Source organism: Acomys russatus, chromosome 25 (genome assembly GCF_903995435.1).
Source record: "Acomys russatus chromosome 25, mAcoRus1.1, whole genome shotgun sequence".
Lineage (NCBI taxonomy): Eukaryota > Metazoa > Chordata > Mammalia > Rodentia > Muridae > Acomys > Acomys russatus.
This window is the reverse complement of record NC_067161.1, coordinates 1-22,569: the sequence shown is the minus strand read 5'-3', so window position 1 is coordinate 22,569 and position 22,569 is coordinate 1.

The window sequence follows — 22,569 nt, the reverse complement described above, 5'->3', positions numbered from 1 at the left end:
GTAAATTCATCCGTGCTCTCAAGCTGTATTATAGAGCAACAGTGAAAGTAGTAAAAAGTGCGTGTATTGGCATAGAAATATACCAATTGATCAGTGAAACAAATTAAAGACCATGAAATAAATTCACACACCATGGATATTTGATATTTAAAAAAGAAGCCAAAATCATTAACGGAAGAAAGACAGCATCTACAACACATGGTACACTTCTTATTGGATGTCTACATGTAGAAAAATGCAGATAGATCCATATTTATCACACTGTACAAAAGTAAAGTGCAGGTAGATTAAAGACCTCAACATAAAACCATACAACAAAGTTTAGAAGAAAAACACTATCTATTTTAGAAGAAAAACAGGGAAAGAGCCTTGAGCTGACTGGCCAAGAGATATCTTCTTGAATAGAATGCCAATAGCTAAGACTGAAAGATCAGCAATTGATAAATGGGACATCATGTAACTAAGCTGTAGGACAAAGGACACTGTCCACAGAGAAAAATGACAAAGGTCTTCACAAAACTGACTTATGACCAAGGGATAATTTCCAAAATATATAAATAAATCAAGAACTCAAATGCCACCAAAACCAAAAAGCTAGTACAAAATGAGGTACTGAACTAAACAGAATTCTCAATAGAGAGATACTGATGGCTGAGAAACACATAAACAAATCCTTAAAGATGCTAGTTATCAGGAAAATGCAAACCAATACCACTCTGAGATTCCATGGTACACCTCTCAGAATGTCTAAGATAGAAACCTCAAGTAATTGCGTCTGCTAGAAATGATGAGGAGAAAGAGGAACCCTCCTCCATTGCTGATGGGAATGCAAACTTGTATAACCACTTTGGAAGTCAATCTGGCCATTTCTCAGAAAACTGGGAACAATGCTACCTCAAGTGTCAGCTATGCACTCCTGGGCCTATATCCAAAAGATGCCCCAACATACAACAAGGACATTTTGCTCAAGTATGTTCATAGCAGCTTTGTTCATAATAAACAGAATCTTGAAACAGCGCACCTATCCCTCAACTGAAGAATGGATAGAGAACCTGTGGTACATTTAAGTCAGGTTTTAAAAACAAGGAAGTCTTAAAATTTGCAGGCAAATGGATAAAACTAGAAATGATCATCATGAGTGAGTTAACCCAGACCCAGAAAGACACACATGGTGTTTACTCACTTACAAGTGGATATTAGCCAGTTAGTACATTATAACCACACTTCAATACAGAAACTTAAAGAAGCTAAATGACAAAGAGGGGCTGAAGGAATATATATAATTCTTCAGAAGGACGAATAAAATAGATGCCTGAATCAGGTGAAGAGAAAGAACAAGATTCTACCATAAAAGTGCTCTGAAGGCCTCCATCCAGTAGGAGATCTAAGCAAATGCTGAGACACACACCCAAACATATGGGTGGAGCATATAAGAGTTGTGGAATAGAGGGACCTGGATGGTCAGGAGCTCCACAAGGGGACCAATGGAGCACACAAACCAGGGTGTGGGAAGGAGATGCTGAAGAGACTGATGTACCAACCAAAGACCATGATGGAGAGGACATAGACAATCTGCTCAGATGTAGTAGATAAAGCAACACAGTCTCCTTGTAGGTTCCATTATTTGAAAAGTAGGAACTACTACTGACATGGGCTGTGGCCCCCACATGTTAATTAATTTCTTCTGATTGCCTGGCAAGCCAGGTAACAGAGGAAAAAGATAGTGGTAGTCCAGATGAAACTTGATAGCCTCAGGGTAGATGTTAGGAGAGAAGTGCTCCCCTTTCTGAGGAGTATGGGAGGGAAGGCCAGAGGGAGGGAGAGAGAGAGAGAAGACATGAGGGAGGGGAGATACAATCATGATGTAAAGTGATGTTTCTTAACTTCTTTTGAGTCTAAATAATGAATTCAGTCTGCTTCTGGTTGGATTCTCTCAGAGGACAGGTGTAAGAAGCTCCCATTGCGAGCCTAGCTGAGTATCATTAATAATGGCAGTGGATGGCTCTCTCCCATGATGAGAGTCTCAAGTTCGGCCATGCATTGGTTAGACATTCTCCCAATATCTTTTTATCTTTATTCCTGCACATGTTTTAGACAGGGTAAATTTTGGCTTAAAGTTTTTGTAGGTGGGTTGTTGTTTCAATCCTTCCAACTAACAAAAGGCTAATATTAAAAATATATAAACAATACAAGGTATTTATCACAATCAAATCAAGTAATCCAATTTAAATAAATATAGGCCTAAATAGATAATTCTCAACAGATGGATGTAAAATTGTTAGGAAGTGCTCAACATCATTACACATAAAAATACAAATCAAAATGACTCTGAGATTTCATCTTATATTTGTCAGAATGGCTAAGAACAAAAATTCAAGTGGCTTCACTTGCTGATGAAGATTTGGAGAAATAGGAACACATTTACATTACTGGTGGGAGTACAAACTTGTACAATCACTTTGGATGTCAATCTTGTGCTTTATAGAAAATTGGGAATAGTGCCAGATATACCTCTCCTGACCATATACCCAAAGATGCTCCACCACACAAGGGCATTTCACAACTATGTTCATAGCAGCTTCATTTTTAATAGCCAGAATATTGAATACACCAAGATGTCCCTCAATGGATGGTTAGATGAAGACACTGTGCACATTTACACAATAGAATACCAGTCACCTATTAAGAACAGGGAAATTTTGAATTTTTCAACCAAGGAGTGGGGACGAGAAACGATCATTCTGAATGAGGTAATTCAGACCCAGAAAGACACGCATGGTATCTACTCACTTATAAGCAGATATTATTCATATAATATAGGAAAACATACTACATACTACAATCCAGAGACCTAAAGTAGCTCAATAGCAAGAGGACACTAGGTAGGTTGCTTAATTCACATCCAGAATGGCAATTAGAATAGATATCAGAAGCAGATGGTGAGAGAATAGAACTTGAGCATGCCATAGACATCCTCTGAAAGACTCCACCCAGCAGGGGATCAAAGCAAATGCTGAGACTCACACCCAAACGTTGTGCAGAGATCAGCATGTCTTATGGAAGAGTTGGGAGATAGAAGGACCCAGAGGGGACTGGAGACACATATCTCACAAGGAAACACATATCTCCAACAAATCTGATTCCAGGGATGCATGCAGAGACGAATGTACCAATGAAGATTATTCATAAAGAAGCCAGACTCCCTGCTCAGATGTAGTCAATAGGCAGCTCAGTCTTCTTGTATGCCCCTAAAATGGGTGCTTGTGGCAGTATTTCATATGGATTCTGTTCCCCTTACCATGCTATAGAGGAAGAGGATGCAGGCAGCCTGATAAAACATAATAGGCTAGGATCGTATAGTAGGGGAGAAGAGATTCCTATTTCTGAAGACTAGGGGAAAATTTTTTGGGAGAGTGGAACCAGAATGACATGGGGGGTTATCAATGAGCATGTAAATTGAGTAACTGTAAAAAAAATAAAATTTAAAATGATAATGCCATATTTGACCATGTTCCCTGGATGGGGAGCCCTAGTGGCACTCAGAGAAAGGATAGAAAGCTACCAAGAAGAGACTTTATACTCTATGAGCATATACAGGGGGAGGAAATTCCCCTCACTTTCATTTTACCCTTACTCCCCTCCCCTATGACTGTGACTGAGGGATTGGATAACAATTTAGATGTAATATGAATAAATTAATAAATTATATTTTAAAAGTTTAAAAAGATAGAAAGAATAAATGAAACAAACTGCAATTTCTTTGAGAAAATCAACAAGATAGCCAACACTTAGTCAATTAATTAAAAGGCAAAGATATAATATTGAAATTAACAAAATCTAAGACGAAAAAGGGATGAGCCTGGAACTAATCGGCACATGAAACAACCTCTGGAACAGAGCAACAAAAGCTCAGGGACTAAGATAAAAAATTAGTAAGTTGGACTTTATGAAACTGAAAAGTGTTTGCAAGTTAAAGGAAACTATTAATTGCACAAAGAGGCAGCCTACAGAATGTGGAAAGATTTTTACCAACTCCACATCTGATTAAGGTCTAATATCCAAATATATAAAGAAATCAAGAAACAAGATACTAAAAATCCAAATAAAACATTATAAAAATAAGTTACAGATCTAAATAAAAAACTTTCCATAAAGGAATCTCAAATGGCTGAGAAACAGTTAAAGAATGTTCAATCTCTTTAGCCAGCAGAGAATTTAATATTCAAACAACTTAAAGATAGAATCTTACTCCTGTCAGTATGTGTAAGATGAAAGAAAAAAACACAAGTGACAGCACATGATGTAAAGGGTAAAAAAATAAAGGGAAGACTCTGACATTGCTGGTCAGAAAGAAAATTAGTACATTCACTGTGGGAATCTATATGGCAACTTGTCAAAAAGTTGGGAGTAGATATCTCTCAAGATCCACTTATATCATTCTTGGGCATATGAAATGTTAATGGATCTTTATATCATGACATTTACAAATGGATGCAACTAGAAAACATTATCATGAGTGAGGTAACCAACATGAAAGAGATAAATATGGTATGTATTCACTTGTGAATTGATATTAGCTGTTAATTAAATGATAATCAAGCTATAAACTATAGCCACAGAGAGGCTTGATACAGAGGGAGGCTCTAAGGAGATATGTTAGAAAGGGAAATAGAATCAATTTTGTGGGTGTATTGGATCAAGTGGGTTGGGAGGGTGAAGGGAGGCCTCCCAATGGCAGGGTTAACTTGAAGCACACACCAAGAGATAGAGCCCATGCTCTATCTGAATGGCCAGGAACCAGACTGTGTAGTTCCGAGACCTAAGGTAAAATAAAACATAACTGGCAAAAAGAAAACTAGAAAGGGAAAAACAATAAAATTATTCCAAATAATATTCTGCTATACTAATAGGCCCTTCTCCACGCAACTTAAGAGAAGCTTCTTCCAGCACTGACCCACAGCCAGAAATTATGTAAAGACTAAGTTGGTCGAAATCTGTTGCATCCCTTTGGAGATCAGGGAGCATAGCTGAAGAGGGGGAGGAAGGATTACAGACAGAGGGAGTGGAGGACACAAGAAGAGCACAGCACACTGAATCACTTAAGCAGGTTTCACTCACATGGGCTCAGAGAGACTGAAGCAGCAAGAAAAGGCCAGTTTGGATCTTCACCAGGTCCTCTAGGTACATGCTATGGCTGTTCACTTGGTGTTTTGTGAGACCCCTAACATTAGGAGATGTTTCTCTGACTCATTTGCCTGCTCTTTGGACTCTATCCTTCCTAATGGTTTGTCTTGTCCTCCCTGTATATTAGGGCTTTTGGTTCAGGAGTAGTATATTTTCCCTCATATACACATGACCTGGAGCTTGTCTCCAGTCCTGTGGAAATGGGCATTTTTACATTAGAGTTTCCAGTGATTCCTAGGATTTGTACTTCAAGCTGGGTTGGTGGGAAATATTTGAAATCCCAGAACTGGGGAGTCTGATGGCAGAGAATCTTAAGATGGGTGGCAGCATCTGTAATACAGCCAAGACTGCCATCAAGCCTGATTCCCTGACTTCCATGCCAAGACTCACACTACAGAAAGATAGGGCTATTAAACCAAGTCCATGAAGTGGTACACATGCATATACATTGCATAAAAAATAAATAAATGCAAAATATATGTAAAATATTGTATTTGTTGTTAAGTAAGTGTTCAGTACACACAAGCAAGGGATTATTGTACAGATGATAAATGAACAACTGAATGTAATCTAAGCCTCGTCCACCTCTCTCATTATTCATGTCTAACTCCAAGTTTTGTTTTCTTATCCTCAAATTCTAATCATCCATCGTCATACAACAATGAGAAAATAAAACTGAACAGATTGAAGAAAAATGTATTTTATCACATAAAAATTTTACTTAACCAACATTTTAAATATGAACATGGTTATTTGGGATGGAGAGATGTCACAGAGTTTAAGAGAACTTGCTGGATTTCTAGAGGTCCAGAGTTCAATTCCCAGCAATCTCATGGTGGTGTACAACCACTTGCAATAAGATCTGGGGCTCTCCTCTGCTCTGCAGGCATACATGTAGGCAGAACACTATGTACATAATAAATAAATAAATATTTCAAAATTTTGATTAGATTCAGAATATACAAGTAGGGATTTAGATATGAAGGGGCATCACCAATAAATACCTGTAGAGATGACAATCACTCTGGAATTCAGCTGGAGTCCAGAAGACACAGAGGAGTGCAGAGGAGAGTTGAGCACTATTAGGAACTTTCTTCTTCACTTATTATCTAAATATCAAGTTGGAGGAAAATGGTATCCTGGTGACTCTAGCTAAGACAACCTACCAGCAGGGCACATGTAGGCTGAAGAGGCCAGCCTCTATTTAGACTGCATTCTTAGTAGTGAGTGAGAAACAGAACAAACCCAAAAAATAATTTCACCCAAAATTTTCCCTGCCTGCAAGATGTGAGGTGATAAAGAGCAAGCAGAAATTGACAGAATCCAAGTAATTCATAGCAACACCATGCAGGACAGCCAACCTCTGACACTATTATCAATACGCTGCTATGCTCACGGAGAGGAGCCTACCATATCCCTCTTTTAAGAGGTTCAACTAAGAAGTCAATTGAAATGAATGCTGAGACTAACAATGAAACATGTGGCAGAGCACACAAATTGTGGAAAACTGGAACGAAAGGAGGCCTTGGAGGGAACACTAGCTCCACAAGACCAACAGAGCCAAAGAATAGGTGCCGAAAGCAACTTGATGAGACTGAAACATCAACCAGGGTCATGTATGGACTGTACTTATGCCTGAAAATGGCTGAAGGTATTGGGATGTGGGTGAAAGGTAAAGCCAGTATTTAGAAAAAGACAGAAGAAAATACCACAGTTATTTCACAAATTGAGCAAGCACAAACTCACTAATGACATAGAATAAAGAGTAGGATTTTGAACTGAGGAATTAAATCGGTTAGAAGATTAATACCAGATATGGATGACAAAGAGATAAATGTTCATTAGGTACCTGACACATGGGAGTGACTCTTCTATAAGGAATCCTGCTAAATTGCATAAAATTTTAAATAAATAATAATTATTACACACTCAAACTGGATACCATGCTTCACATCACATAGTGGAAAATTCACTTGCCAGCTTAAAGATAAATTTTTGTCTGTCTAGGAAAGCCTTCTCTGGGCACTTTCCTTCCTGTCCAGGAGAGCTCATCACAGCACCACATGTCATGGATAAGTTAAATGATATTTCTTAACTATAAAACAAGACGCTGAGAAAAATACAAAACTTGTGTTCTCATCTGAAATGCTAAGCATGCTATATCAGCAAACAAACCCAATAATTTTCTGCACTTGTTGCTTCCCAGTTATTGTTTGCTTCTGAGATACTCAAAACAATACTTCCTCACAGCTGAGACTGGAATGTATAATGAGAAAAAGCAATATAGTGAATCAAAAAAGTAGAAGAAATGGCTCAGCACACAGTACTGAATTTGAAAATGGAGTATCTTGGAGGGAGATAATGATTTAGAAGTCAACTATTCAGCTTACATTCTCATGAACAATGATTGGTTGGGTGTAGGACTGCTTGGTATTTATTAGGATTTGAAACAAGGTACACAGATCTGATGTTCTCTCTAGATCTTGCTGAAAGTTTAAATATCAACCTTCAATTTGTAAGCAAAATAGATATTTTTGGATATAGCAATAGTGAATAGATCTCTATATTTGATCTGTATAATGGTTTTCAAGATAATGGAAGCTAAGGCTTTGTTTGTGTAATCTGTACAAGAGCAAAATATAGCATGGCCCCAGTATGCTTGCTATTTATGTCTCAATTGCTCTAAATGCTTAAAGCCTCTCTCTGACTTGTATAATACAATTCCCAATGTGTCCCCATAAATTGGAGTGTTGTGAGTCCTTCATTATAAGCATGTCTCATTGTTGATCATTTGACACAATACACTGAGATCACTTATAATTTTACTCACATAATAATTTTGTTAAGACATTTCTAGGAACAGATTTTAACAAAAGGCTTTTCTCCCAGGGCCTTTAAATTTTAAAACATGAGTGATATCACGGAACCTGGGACTGCACTATTCATATATTTATTTACCTACCCATGCTTATCCTATGGACTGTGGACATCAGGTGCATAACCTCAGGGAAGAGGGTGTTAGAAATTTCTCAAGGATTCTGGATCAATGTGAAAAACAAGGAAACAAGAACATACAGCTAGAGTCTCTTTGACCAGAGAAATAAAAGCAGGTCAAAAACATAGGTGCTCGTATAATATGCTGATGGCAGTTCAGACTCCACATTGCCCAGGTTTAAGGCAGGACAGATATGTGTGCTTTGATTTTGCATTTCTTGCTACTGAACATCCCCCTTCTCCTGGACAATTTAATTCATCCTAGGTGCTATTGGAGAATGAAGTTGAAGGAAGATAATGACCTGAACTTGGAGACAAATTGTATCTTCTTCGTTAAACCAGCCCTTCAGACAATAGACAAAGAGCACTGGAACAAATATCTGAATATGTAGTAAGTGCTTTTAAAATCTTCCATGTAAAAACCTGACATATATTTCATGAGGTATCTGATTAGGATCATAGCAATATTTTGATTATTCTGTCCTGTTTTCACATAACAAGAGTGAACCATTACTTCTTTACCAACAGCTTGTTTTTTTCTACTTTTAATTCTTTTCATGAGTGTTCTGTTTTTATTTCTGTTAGGCACATAATTTAAAGGTGTAGGCTGATTAAAAACATCTCTCACAATGGCCCAACATATATAGTTCTCCTAATCATAATTTCCATTGTACCATACCCAGTGATTTATGACTGAAAGCAATCCCATATATTGCAACAAGTTGTATCCTATGTATATTACAGTAAATGGTTATACAGTCTACTGTATCTCCTAGTGCCATGTAATGCTTGTAGTGTTTGTGTTAGCAGTGTTTGTGGTGCAGATAGCTCTTGAGAGCTTACACATATATACAAAGACACTCATTCCAACTCATTGCATGTGGACACACTATGGTTTCTGAAGCTGGATTGAGAATGGAAATAAGAAATCAGGTTAATAGGAACTATTTTCCTGTTGCTCCATACTTTACTTTTATAGTTGTACAAAGACTAGCTCTTTATATATAACCAAGGTGAGTTCTTCACACACTTGTACTCTAAAGGATATGTTTGTATTCTTTGAAAAGTGAGGGTATCACTCAACCTGGTGACAGCTTACTTCCCTTTTTTGCCTGCCTGAGTGACAATTGTGTCAGGCGACAGGTGGAAACACTTGAGGACAGACAGAGAATCTACCTCCTGATTCAATTTTGCCATTATTTAACAGCAATACATCTTCTACCTTTACATCTGAAATGGTTATTTACTGAGACTTAAGTCATATTTATCTCTTTCATTTCAGTAATTTTGCTTTGCATAGCTGAATGTCTTAGAAATATGGGATTCATACAAAGTTTATAAATTTCTCAGAGATGTTTTCAAACACAGAACATTGGACAAGTAGGCCATTCATACATCTTAAATAATTGATATTTCCCAACTTTTGTTGTAGGATATAGTGATTGAAAGCACAAGTCCTGAATATGAAATCCTTTTTCTATTAACGAAATTCTCAATGATAAATGTTCTGTGTATAGGTAAAGAATATTCTAATAGAGTCTATTATTATAAATAAAAACACCACAGAGATACAATTTCTAAATGGAAACTGATTGTATTTAATCTGAGTGAATCATGTCTTTACCTTCTGAGACAGCAAACAAAAACAAGAGATGGAAACAGTCTCTGTGGAAGGTGTCAATATCATATATATGTGAGGCACACTCTAGGAATGTGTAAAGCTTTTTATAATTCCTAGCTTCTTATGTCATTATAATCTCACAAGACAGGACATGTGTTTCAGTTTGGAGGTGGTAGGAAATACTGTTCAATAAAGGATATTTCTTGTATTTCTTACAAGTGATTAGCTGTATATCACTGTCCATAATAAACACTGTATTCTTTTTACAGCTCAACAACAAAAAGCCAGCGAATTGCTTTTGCATTGGCTTTTTCCATTGATGAAGTCAACAGGAACCCTGGTCTTTTATCAAATATCTCTCTTTGACCACATGATATTTGGTTGTAAGACACTGTTACAATTCACCAGCCATATTCATATGAACTTAAACAACGTTCGCCTTAATTATGACTGTACAGGAGAGCCAGAGTGTGCAGTGTTACTTACAAAACCAAACTGTAAAGAACTGTAACAATGCAGATATTCTTCATGACTCACAAGGTGAGAGTTTTTGGAGTGAGAATTTTGATATCATGTCTCTTTTGGTACCATTCAGAGATTCTAAGAAGAATTTAAGAAAGATAATGACCTCATAATTATATTGATCTATTTGTTCAAGGGCTTTAGTGTTTAGGACATGATAGGTCTTCTACATATTCCCTCTTTGAAATAGAGATGAGGGAAGATATAACAGCAAATTGGTGCCTCTTGAACTCTCTGAAATAAAGTGTGTTTACAAGTTCTTACATATGCATGCTGCCTCACGCTGCTACTTGTGTCCTAGGTCCTTCAGCTTTCATTGGGACCTTTCCATCCTGTCCTAAATGATCATGAACAATTTTCCCATCTATATCAGATGGCCCCTAAGGACATATCTCTAGCCCATGCCATGGTCTCCTTTATGGTTTATTTCAGATGGAACTAGGTTGGGCTAGTCATCTCAGACAATGATTGGGGCTTCCAATTTCTCTCTTATTTGAGAAGAGAGATGGAAAAAAAAAAACACAGTCTGCTTTGCCTTTGTGAGCATGATCCCAGTCAACATGCAGTTATACATGTCAAAAGCAGAAGTGTATTACAACCAAATCATGACATCTTCCACAAAGGTTGTCATCATTTATGGTGACATAGAGTATATGTTTGCTTTGAGCTTAAGAAATTGATATGACTTTCTCACGTACTCTGGTGCCTCACATTTGACCATGTCCCCTGGAGGGGAAGACCTGGTGGCACTCAGAGAAGGACAGCAAGTAGCCAAGAAGAGACTTGATACCCTATGAGAATATATAGGGGGACATAATCCCCTCAGGAACAGTCATAGGGGAGGGGAATAATGGGAAAATGGGGGGGGGGGAGGAATGGGAGGATACAAGGGATGGGATGAACATTGAGATGTAACAAGAATAAATTAATAGAAAAAAAAAAACAAAACAAACAAAAAAAAAGAAATTGGGAATCCATAGGTATAAAGAGAATATGGATCACAACCTCACAGTGGGATGCCACTATAAGTAAGAGAGACTACATACTTGATTCATTTCATGGGACTCTTACTTTTGCACACCATCGTCCAGATATTTCAGGTTTCAAAAATTTTGTCCAAGCATTGGATGCTATCAAATACTCTGACAAATATCTTGCAAGCCAGGAGTGGATGAACTTTAACTGTGAAGTCTTGGAATCTAACTTTAATTCACTGAAGAAGTCTTCATCCAATGCCACACTGGAATGGCTAATGGAACAGACTTTTGACATGGCCTTTAGTGGTAGCAGTTATGACATATACAATGCTGTTTATGAGTGGTATTTTCGATATATAGTTCTTCAGGAAATAGGCACATTGAACAACACCAATCTTATCTGTTTGAAGGTACTGTTTATTCTATTGGATAATGTTTATTGTCATGAAAGACACACTTTTAAAAGGCTCTCATGGGCACAATCTGAGTTTATTAGAAAATAAATATAAATCTTGATAGAGTGAAAGAGGGAGACAGGGAGTAATGGGAAGACACAAGTGAGGGGATAGCAATTGGGATGTAATATGAATAAATTATTTAAAGAAAAAAGAAAGAAATACTAGTAAAAATGCCAAATGTACAGGTGTTAGTGTGTTAGGGTATTTTGTTTATGATGCCTACTGACTTTGATACAAATAACCTTAATATCATCATCCTGGTTCAAAACTGGAAGTATAATCAGTATTTGCAAATTAATCCTCTCCATGATGAGAGGATAGGCTTCATAAATTGTAAAATATGTTGTAATAACTGTATGGATGATTTTCTCAAGTTTTTTAAACTGATTCAGGACCCATTGTACATATTAGAATCCTTACTTGGATTTGTAAGTGTAAGTACATATGAAATAGTGCTGGAATTCAATTCACTACATACATGCTTGTTCATAAGTGAGAAATTATACTTATCACTTTGTATATGTTTATGTTTTTCCTGTTGTTTTGCATTGCTTTACATATTTGTGTTGCTGTTTCTGTGTGTAGATGTTTCCATTCCACCTGCCTATCTTTCCAATTATCTGTGGAAGTGAACATAAGTTTTTGTAGGTTTGTAGGTAGCAATGTCTTTATTATGTGTGTTTGTGTCTGTCTATATCTTTCCTTGGGGATTTGTCAGTGAACGTGTTGTGAGGTGACTGAGTGTGTATTTTTTGTGTTTTGTTCAATGTGCTTGCAGGTAGGTATATTTGTGTTGCTTTGTATATGGTGTGTGTGTGTGTGTGTGTGTGTGTGTGTGTGTGTGTGTGTGTGACTTTATGTATGTATGGCTTTACTGCCTCTCTTTGTATGTTGGATAGGACCATAAATTTATCTTTCTGTCAGTGTCACCCTATGTGGTTGTTTTAATCTCTTTTTCTCTTGAGTACCTGTCAGGGAATGTGTGTGAGTGCCTATGAATGTGTTTTGTACTCTTCTACATCTTTATGATTTTGTACATGTGTGTGCTTGTATGTTTATAAGTTTGGGGGCAAGTATATGTACTTCTGTATAGATAATTGTGTTCCTGTATTGTATGTATATTCTGTAGGATTAAGGAACCTCTCTATGTGTAGGAGTGTGGGTATGTGTGTGTGAGTGTCTCTGTGCATTTGTGTGTGTGTTCATACTATATATCTAGTTTGGTGATGCAAGTATGTCTCTGTTTTTGGTAGTATACTCTTGAGAGATATAGAATTCTAGGAACACTATGGCTCCAAATCACACTTTACATCCATCCCACTACCCTACTCCTCAGAAAAGAGGATCCCTCTTACCCATTCACCCAGGCTCATCAAGATGCATCAGAGCTGAGCATTTCCTCTTCCCTGTGGCCATATGAGGCTTCTCCATCAGGTTGTAGTGATCATAGAGATGTCATCTGAGTCCTAATCTGAGACACCCTGCTCTCTCATTATTACTGGGCACACATGAAGCCTGAGCTGCCCATTGGCTTTATCAGTGTAGAGGTCCTAGACCCAATCTATGCATGATTGTTAGTGTTTGTTTCAATCTCCACAAGCCCCTCTGGACCCTTGTAAGCTAGTTGTTTTGGCCTACTTGTGGATCTCTGTTTTTTCCTCACAACTTGTCCACTAGACTTCATACATTTCACCCTATGTTTGGCTGTGAATCTCAGCATCTGTTTCCATCCACTTCTGGGTGTAGGGTCTCAGAGAACAGTTTGCTAGGCTCCTATGTGCAAGTATAGCAGATTGTCATTAATAGTCTTGGTGTCTGGCTTTCTCCTATGGGGTGTGTCTCCCATTAGTTCAGGCATTGTTTGAATATCCCTTCATTTCACCACTATCTTTATCCTTGCATTCTCCATAGGCAGGGTAAATTTAGGGCTGAAATTTAGTTTGGTGGGTTGATGTTTCCCTCCATCTACAAAGTGTCCTTCTAGTCTCCATGACCCTTGCTACTAGGAATCTCATCTAGACTCACTCCCATACCCTCCCAGAAGCCCACCATGTCTTAGGTCTCCAGATGGTCACAGAGATGTTAATTTTATTTATCCAATTGCTTTAATTGTTATTTTGTTCCTGGATATGTTCATTAAATTTGCTTTTAAGATAAACTCAAATTATACTGTCTGGCTTCAAGAAAGGGATTATTCATTACAGTATGATATTTCTGTTTCAGTTTTATGACATTCTCAAGAGTATCCACTTCACAAATCCAGTTGGGGACAGAGTGAATATGAAAGAGAAAAACTGCAGGAGGAATGTGACATTTTCTATATTTCCAATTTGCAACAAAGTCTTGAAATAAAGGTGAAGATTGGAAGTTTCAGCCCATATTTTTCACATGGTCAACAACTCCATTTATCTGCAGAGATGATGGAGGGGGCCACAGGAAGTACAAAGGTAGGTTTGAATTATTGTACTGATTTACCTGACTGACCAGTAAACACTGTCAGGTGTGTACATTCTAAATTAGTGAAATAAAATAGATTGTCAAATAAGGGAACAAAAGGTGTCCTCTTACACTTTATTTCTTATTTTTGCTTTTTGATGTGATATATTTATTAGTTCTTTGAACATTCCATAATTCCATACAGTTCCATTTCTCATATCAGTGCTGTTTCTGGTTTTTAAAAGAACTAAAACCTTTGTCTTTTAATACTGTTTTATATTACTTGCTCTAAAGTTAGCAATACTTTCTTGGTTCCAGTCTTATTACAACACAGTGATTTTTCGCTTCTTTTGGACACCTGGCATAGATGTCAAAATATTGAGGTTATTGTAAGGATGAAGTAAAGAAAAATATATAAATCATGCATTTTATTATGTAATACTGTTTAATTCTTTTTACATTGAGCTTCTAAATTCTAAAGACTTCTATATATAAATTCAAATTTTCATGAGCCATGTTAGGTTCTCTAAGATTTATAACCTTGGTTTTTATTCAATTAATTATTTCTTTAACATGTTTATGAATGGTTTATCTGTATATGTGTCTATGCAATACTGGCACATGTAATATGCATGGATTCCAAGTGATTTATATTCATGTTAAATTAAAATGAACTTTTGACAGAAAATGCATTTTCAAAGTCAAACTTGGGTCCTCTTCATGATTATTAGTGACAATGTACAATCTCTCCAGCCCTGAGTGATAACCTGGAGAAGAAATTTTTTACCAGAAGAATCTTGTTTAATGCCTGAATTATGGTATAGTCCATTCTAACCAATAGTAGGATTCCTTTTTTAATTCTCAAGAATATGTGAATTGATAATAATACAAATGTGTCTTTAAGAAAAGAAATTTCACATGGTATATGCCCTGTATATTATAGGTATGAATTCTGATGTGGGTGATATTAAGTTATTTACCTCAAATTACCCAGTTTAAAAGTTCATTGAATTTGAAATGATTTAACTCCAAGAATGTCTTCAATTTTCATATCAAGTTATATGTCATATTTGTCAGAATATATAAAACGTATAGTAAATTATTCTCTTCAGTGTGATGAGAAATGTCTATCTAAGAAAAGAAAATGTGAGATAAAGGTGTAGCTACTGAAATATATGTGAATTTTATGGTAAGAAATGAAAACTCATGTTTGTTATAACCACATCTAAATAGAATATGACATAAACAACCAGTGGAAAAGTATACAGAAGACAAAATAATATAAACAATGCCCCGCTTCCCCATATACGTATCCCAGTGCAGAAAAAAAAACATAAATATGAAGATATGGAAAGAAAGAACATGACTCCAATGTTAAAGACTTAAATAAAAGAATGTCCAATGACATATTAAGCAAAAAAATTAATAATAATTGTAACAGGATCCAAGATACCAGCACTAACAGATGGCTGTCTGATCAGAAAGACTGAGCCAAGGTACTGGGCTGAGAGATTCAGAAGACCAAAGCTGGAGTACCCTCGGTGAGAGAGGTCCACAGTGTCTGGAACATGGGTGGGTCTGGCACCAGACAATATAAACTGGTCCACAAAGACATCACTGTTTCCCTGTGGGTATAATCGTAAGACCCAGGGTTTGGATGTCTGCCTGAGATCTGCATATACACTTTACATCTCAGACTTTGTATCTGGGAGTAAACAGTGAGCTGGAGGACACCAGATTCTGGTTATTCAGGCTCAAGTGAAACTGCAGGGTTTGGAGCATAAGAAGCTCTGACCTCACGTTCCCTGACTAATCTAAAGAAAAATCCCAGGCACAGATGTGCCACAGGTGTGAACTCCTCTCACCCTGGGTACTCCAGTTCTGGTGTTCTGAATCTCTCAGCTCAGTCCCTTGGCTCAGTCTCTATGATCAGACTGTCTGTGCTGCTATCTTGGATCTTCTTACAATTATTATTAATTTTTTGCTTAATATGTTATTGAACATTCTTTTATTTTAGTCTATAACAGTGGCATCATGCTTTTTCTTTCCATATCTTCATATTTATGTTTATTTTTCTGCATTGGGACATGTATATGGGGGAGCACACCTACACTCAGGCCAGCACTCTGCATTGCCACACAATCTCAAACTGAACTGTAGGTTGTAGGCACCAGTGTGTAGGTCTGCTAGCTGAGGAGAGACATGAAGGTGCAGAGCACCTGTTGATCTGTCTTCAGTTCAACAGGCTAATCCAAGGAGAGTCCCCAGGTCAAAGCAGGCACAGACAAAAAAAGGGTCCCTAAACATTAGCCACAAAGATGTAGGTGGACAGCACCCTAGCTCTCTGTGTTTGACCAAGTAGTGGGATGCAAGGTACCAGTTTCTGGACCTTCATAACCAAAGGAAAACTCACATTGTGAACACAAGTGGATGTTTCCATATTTACACCTGCCAATCCATGGAGAGTTTCCAGATCTGAACCTAGGTCACCTGCATGATTCAAGAAACTGTTCCCTGATACCTGCTAGTGAGGGGTCTCCAAATAAAGCCACTCACCTATGAGCTGCTCTCAATTGTCAGAAAAGGACAACAGAAACTAGAACCTCACATCAGAGACAGCAATATGACTAAAGGCCAGCAAGAGAAAACAAATGATAAGTGTCAAAATAATATGGCATCTCCAAAAATCCAATTATCCAAAAGCAATAAGTCTTGAAAACTCTAAGACAACTGAAACAAAGAAAATGACCTAACATTCACTGGTCATGAAAATCTTTATTATTATTATTATTATTATTATTATTATTATTATTATTATTATTATTTCATTCAGATTATCTCTAAATTTTTATCCCCTTGCTTGCCTCCCCCATTCCACACTCCCTCCTTCTTTCACCCTATTCCCATCCCCTAGGTTTGTGACAGAAGGGGACCTCTTCCTCCACCATATGGTCACAGCCTATCAAGTCTTATCTTGGCAGCCTTTCTATTTTCTCTGATACCAGGCTTCCCCACCAAGGGGAATTGGTCAATTATGGGGCTCCAGAGTTTATGTCAGAGTCAATACCCACTCTCCATGGGACTGTGGATAATGCCCTGTTCCTTGGCTAGATCTGAGTAGGGGTTCAATATTTACTGCATGTGTTGCCTTTGGTTGGTACAGTAGCTTGAACAGAGCCCCCTGCATCCAGATTTACCAATCATGATGTTCTTCTTGTAGGTTTCTAGGACCCTCTTGATCCTTCTATTTCTCTATTCTCCCATACTTCTCTCACCTAGAGTCCAAATAAGAGGTCCCCACATCTATCCCAATCTCCTGATAATTAAAGACTTTCATGGGACATCACTGTTTGGCTACTGTACAATTATAAGTGAATATATGCCATGTGAGTCTTTCTGGGTCTGGGTTAACACACTCAATATAATCATTTCTATTTCCATCCATTTGTCTGCAAATTTCAAGATTTCCTTGTTTTTATTAGCTGAGAAGTATTCCATAGCGTAAATGTACCTCAGTTTCTTTATCCATTCTTCAACTGAAATTCATTTAGGTTGTTTCAAGGTTCTGGCTATTATGAATATGGATGCTATGAAATTGTTGAGCATATGTCCCTTTTGTGTGGTGGAGCATTTTCTGGGTATATTCCAAGAGTGTAATGCCTGGGTTTTGAGGTTGCACTATTCCCAGTATTATTAGAAAATGCCAGATTGATTTCCAAAGTGGTTGTACAAGTTTCCACTCCCTCCAGCAATGAAAGAGTGTTCCCCTTTCTCCAATCCTCTCCAGCATGTGCTGTCACTTGAGTTTTTATCTTGGCCATTTGGATGGATGTAAGATGGAATCTCAGGGTATTTTTGATTTGCATTTCTCTGATGACTAAGGACGTTGAGCATTTCTTTAAGTGTTTCTCAGCCATTCATTATTCCTCAGTGAGAATTCGCTAATTAATTCTGAGCCTCATTTCTTATTTGGGTTATTTGGTTTGGTGGTATTTTTTTGAGCTCTTTACGTATTTCAGATATTGGACCTTTGTCAGATGTAGGATGGATGAAGATATTTTCCAGTCTGGGTGCTGTTGCTTTGTTCTGAAGACAGTGTCTTTTGCCTTAAAGATGCTTCTCAGCCTCGTGAGGTCTAAATTATTAGTTGTTGACCTTAAGGCCTGGGCTGTTGGTATTCTGTTCAGGAAGTGTTTCCTGTGCCAATGAGTCCCAGGTCTTTCCTGCTTTTTCTTCTAACAGATTTAGTGACTCTGGTTTTATGTGATGTCTTTAATGCACTTGGGCTTGAGTTTTTGCATGATGATAATTATGGGTCTACTTCACTTTTCTACATGTGCACATCTAGTTAGACCAGCACCATTTGTTGAAGATTCTATCCTTTTTCCATTGAATAAATTTGGCTTCTTTGTCAAACATCAAGTGTCCATATCTGCGTAGATTTACTTCTGGGTCTTCAATTTGATTCCTTTAATCAATCATCCTATTGCTGTGCCAGTACCATGTTGTTTTAATTACTGTTGTTCTATAGTACAGCTTGAGATCAGGTATGGAGATTGCTCCAGAGGATCTTTTATTATACAGGATTGTTTTAGGTATTTTGGGTTTTCTGTTTTTCCACGTCAAACACTGAGAAACACTTAAAAATGCTCAATGTTCCTGTCAGGGATAGATAAATGAAATCACATCTGACTTTCCATCCTTCACCCATCATGATGCCAAAATAATAAAACTCAAGTGGGAGAAAATATTGTCAAGGATGTGGGGAATGCGGAACACTCTTCTATTGCTGGTGGATGTGTAAACTTGTACAACAACTACAGAAATTGATATGGTGCTTTCTCAGAAATTTGAGAATAATGACACTTAAAGACACTGCTATACCACTCCTGGGCATATACAGAAAAGATGTTCAACCATACAATAAATTAATTTGCTCAATTATATTCAACAGAACCAGAATCTGGAAACAATCTAGATGCCCCTCAACCAAAGAATGTATAAAGACACTGAGGTATATTTACACACTGGATTCCCATTCAGCTTTTTCTTCTTCTTTTTTTTATTAATTTATTCTTGTTACATCTCATTGTTTATCCCATCCCTTGTATCTTCCCATTCCTCCCTCCCCCCCATTTTCCCATTATTTCCCTCCCCTATGACTGTTCCTGAGGGAGATTACCTCACCCTGTATATTCTCATAGGGTATCAAGTCTCTTCTCGGCAACCTGCTGTCCTTTCTCTGAGTGCCACCAGGTCTCCCCCTCCAGGGGACATGGTCAAATGTGAGGCACCAGAGTACGTGAAAAAAGTCATATCACACTCTCCACTCAACTGTGGAGAGTATTCTGACCATTGGCTAGATCTGGGTAGGGGTTTAAAGTTTACCTCCTGTATTGTCCTTGGCTGGTGCCTTAGTTTGAGCAGGACCCCTGGGCCCAAATCTGCCTATCATATTGTTCTACTTGTAGGTTTCTAGGACCCTCTGTATATTTTTATTTTGCTATTCTCCCATGCATCTCTCATTTAGAGTCCCAATAGGATGCCCTCCCCTCTGTCCCAGTTTCCTTGTAAGTGAAGGCTTTCATGGGATATGCCCCTTGGGCTAGTATGCAGATATAAATGAGTATATACCATTTGATTCTTTCTGCTTCTGGGTTAACTCACTCGTTATGATCATTTCTAGCTCAATCCATTTATCCACAAATTTCAGGAATTCCTTGTTTTTAATAGCTGAGTAGCATTCCATAGTGTAAATGTACCACAGTTTCTTATCTACTCTTCTACTGAGGGACACTTAGGCTGTTTCCATGTTCTGGCTATTATGAATAAGGCTGCTATGAACATGGTTGAGCAAATTTCCTAGATAACTATCCCATTCAGCTTTGAAAAACAAGAAAATCTTGAAATTTGCAGGTAAATGTATGAAACTAAAAATGATCATCCAAAGGGAAGCTACAGAGACCCAGAATTTCATGCATGGTTATATTCACTTCCAAGAGTTGTTGTCCTATGAGAGGTTTCACCAAGCAGTAGACTAGCTGGGTATGCTGGGACTAGCTTCTGGACATGTGGTGAAGTGCAGAGAGTGGTATGGAAGAATTAGGAGATTGGAAAGCTCATTCTCCACAGCTGTGTACAGCAGACTTTGCCTCTGATATGAACTACACTTACCTATATTTAATCACTTGCCCTTGCTGGGAGGCCCTTGGGCACACAGAGGAAGGAGAAGAAGAAACCTGGATGATTCCTGATTTGCTGTGACCATATGGTGGGGAAGGAATTCCCCTGTTCTCCAAGGTCTAGGGGAGACCAATAGGGTGGGTGAAAGTATGGGAATATGAAGATACAAGTAAATAGTAAAATCCAGGATGTGATCTGAATTAATGATGCCAAATTAGAAAAAATCAAAATGTAATTATTTTGTAGCTTGGAGTAATGACACGCCTGATTGCATGAGTGCTCATAACTGAACTTCATCATACATTGAGATATATTTTAACTACATCTGTACCACTGGCAAGATATATGTCTTTGAATCATGAATTCCTTGGGCATCAGTTTACTTTTCTTAGTTTTGGTGCAAGTTAACATTCTATATTGAATCCTTTTAAGATAACCATGAAATATAATTTAAATTATGCAGTGGAAAAAATAATAATTATAATAGATTTCCCAAAGAATCAAGAACACAAATCTCCTCTGGGAGTATACAGTGACATCTTGAATACTTGTATACAATAAGACACTGAGTGAAGAGGTGAAACAAGAATGCAATGAAGACACAAAATATTGCTAAATAATCAAACTAAAATATGTAAGGGAACAACAAATAAATCAAGTTGAGGACTGCATGCAAACACTTGAAGAAAAGACATATGAATTAGAATGCTTAAAGTATGAAGAAGATAAAACAATAAAGAATAAATACAGAGGATATAATGGGCATACAACCAACAGATCAAATTTACCAACTACTGGCATAATAGGAGAAAAAGGACAGACTAAAGGCATCTACATTTTATCCACCAAAATGTAGCTTTAAATTTCTTAAATAAAATATGATCAGTAGCCACACATAGAGACCACTTATTTATATACTAAACTCTCAATATCAGAAATTATCCAACTTTGTTTTTGGATGTTGTTTGCTTGTTTTTTGTTTTGTTTTGTTTTGTTTTGCTTTGCTTTGCTTTGTTTCGTTTTTCTAGATAGAGTTCCTTGGTGTAGCCTTGGCAATCCAGGGATAAATTAGTAGAGCATCCTGGTCTCAGAATCAGAGCAATTGCCCTGCATCTGCCTCCCTGAGTGCTAGGATTAAAGGCACACGCCACCACAAAAATAAGCCAGACCTTGATATATACATATAATTTAAATTTGCTTTGTATCAAGAAGAGGATATAGAATGCTTCTGTATAGAAATCCCATTCATAGACTAGCAGCACATGAAGAATAGCAGATTCCACTATGGAGGCTCTTAAAGTACAGAGTAACTGTCATTTGTGTCAAAATTTAGAAACATAACTGTCAAGGCTAACTACTATACACAGTATATTGGTATCTCATAATAGAAGGAAATAGACCAAAGTTCAATAATGAACACAATTATAGAAATTCATGTGCACTGAAACAGCACTACAAATGATACCTTAAGAACTTCATAATTATACATAAGATGAACAAAAGTTGCCACTGCTACATAAAAACAACACAAGAACAACAGAAAGAAAATCATCTATTAGAAAGGAAGTAATATTGCAGTAACAACATGCAAAAATAATTAACTAACAATTATAAATAATAACAGAATTGTAGTAGCCACATTTTCTAATTGAAACACAAAGGCAATAAGAACTGCTTTGAGAAAGACAGGTTTGATGTCTCCATGGAAAGTCAGAAACTCATTCACATACATGAAGAGAGCTTTTCTATGAGAATAGTGGAAATGAATTGTAATGAAGTGTAATAGAAACTATTACATATTAGATGATAATCTCTAAGATGGGTATGTATGGAATAATTCTTGACTAAACACCTACCAAAAGAACTCAGCAACAAAAGAGAAACATGACTTGGTTCCAGATATGAAAACACACTTCAACATACATATATCAATTAGCATTGATCCATCACATAATTAAACTCAATTATAGAATCACAATTTTATCCATAATAAAGAACAAAGGATTCAAACTGGGAAGGCACAAATAGATCAATACCCGTGCAGTCCCTAATTTCAATGTTCATTGTCAGGCAAATGACCTTCACGTTCAATATTTATTTTAACTTACAAATTTTTAAAAATTTTTTACTAATTTATTTTTGTTACATTTCAATGGTTATCCCATATCTTGTATCCTCCCATTCTTCCGTCCCT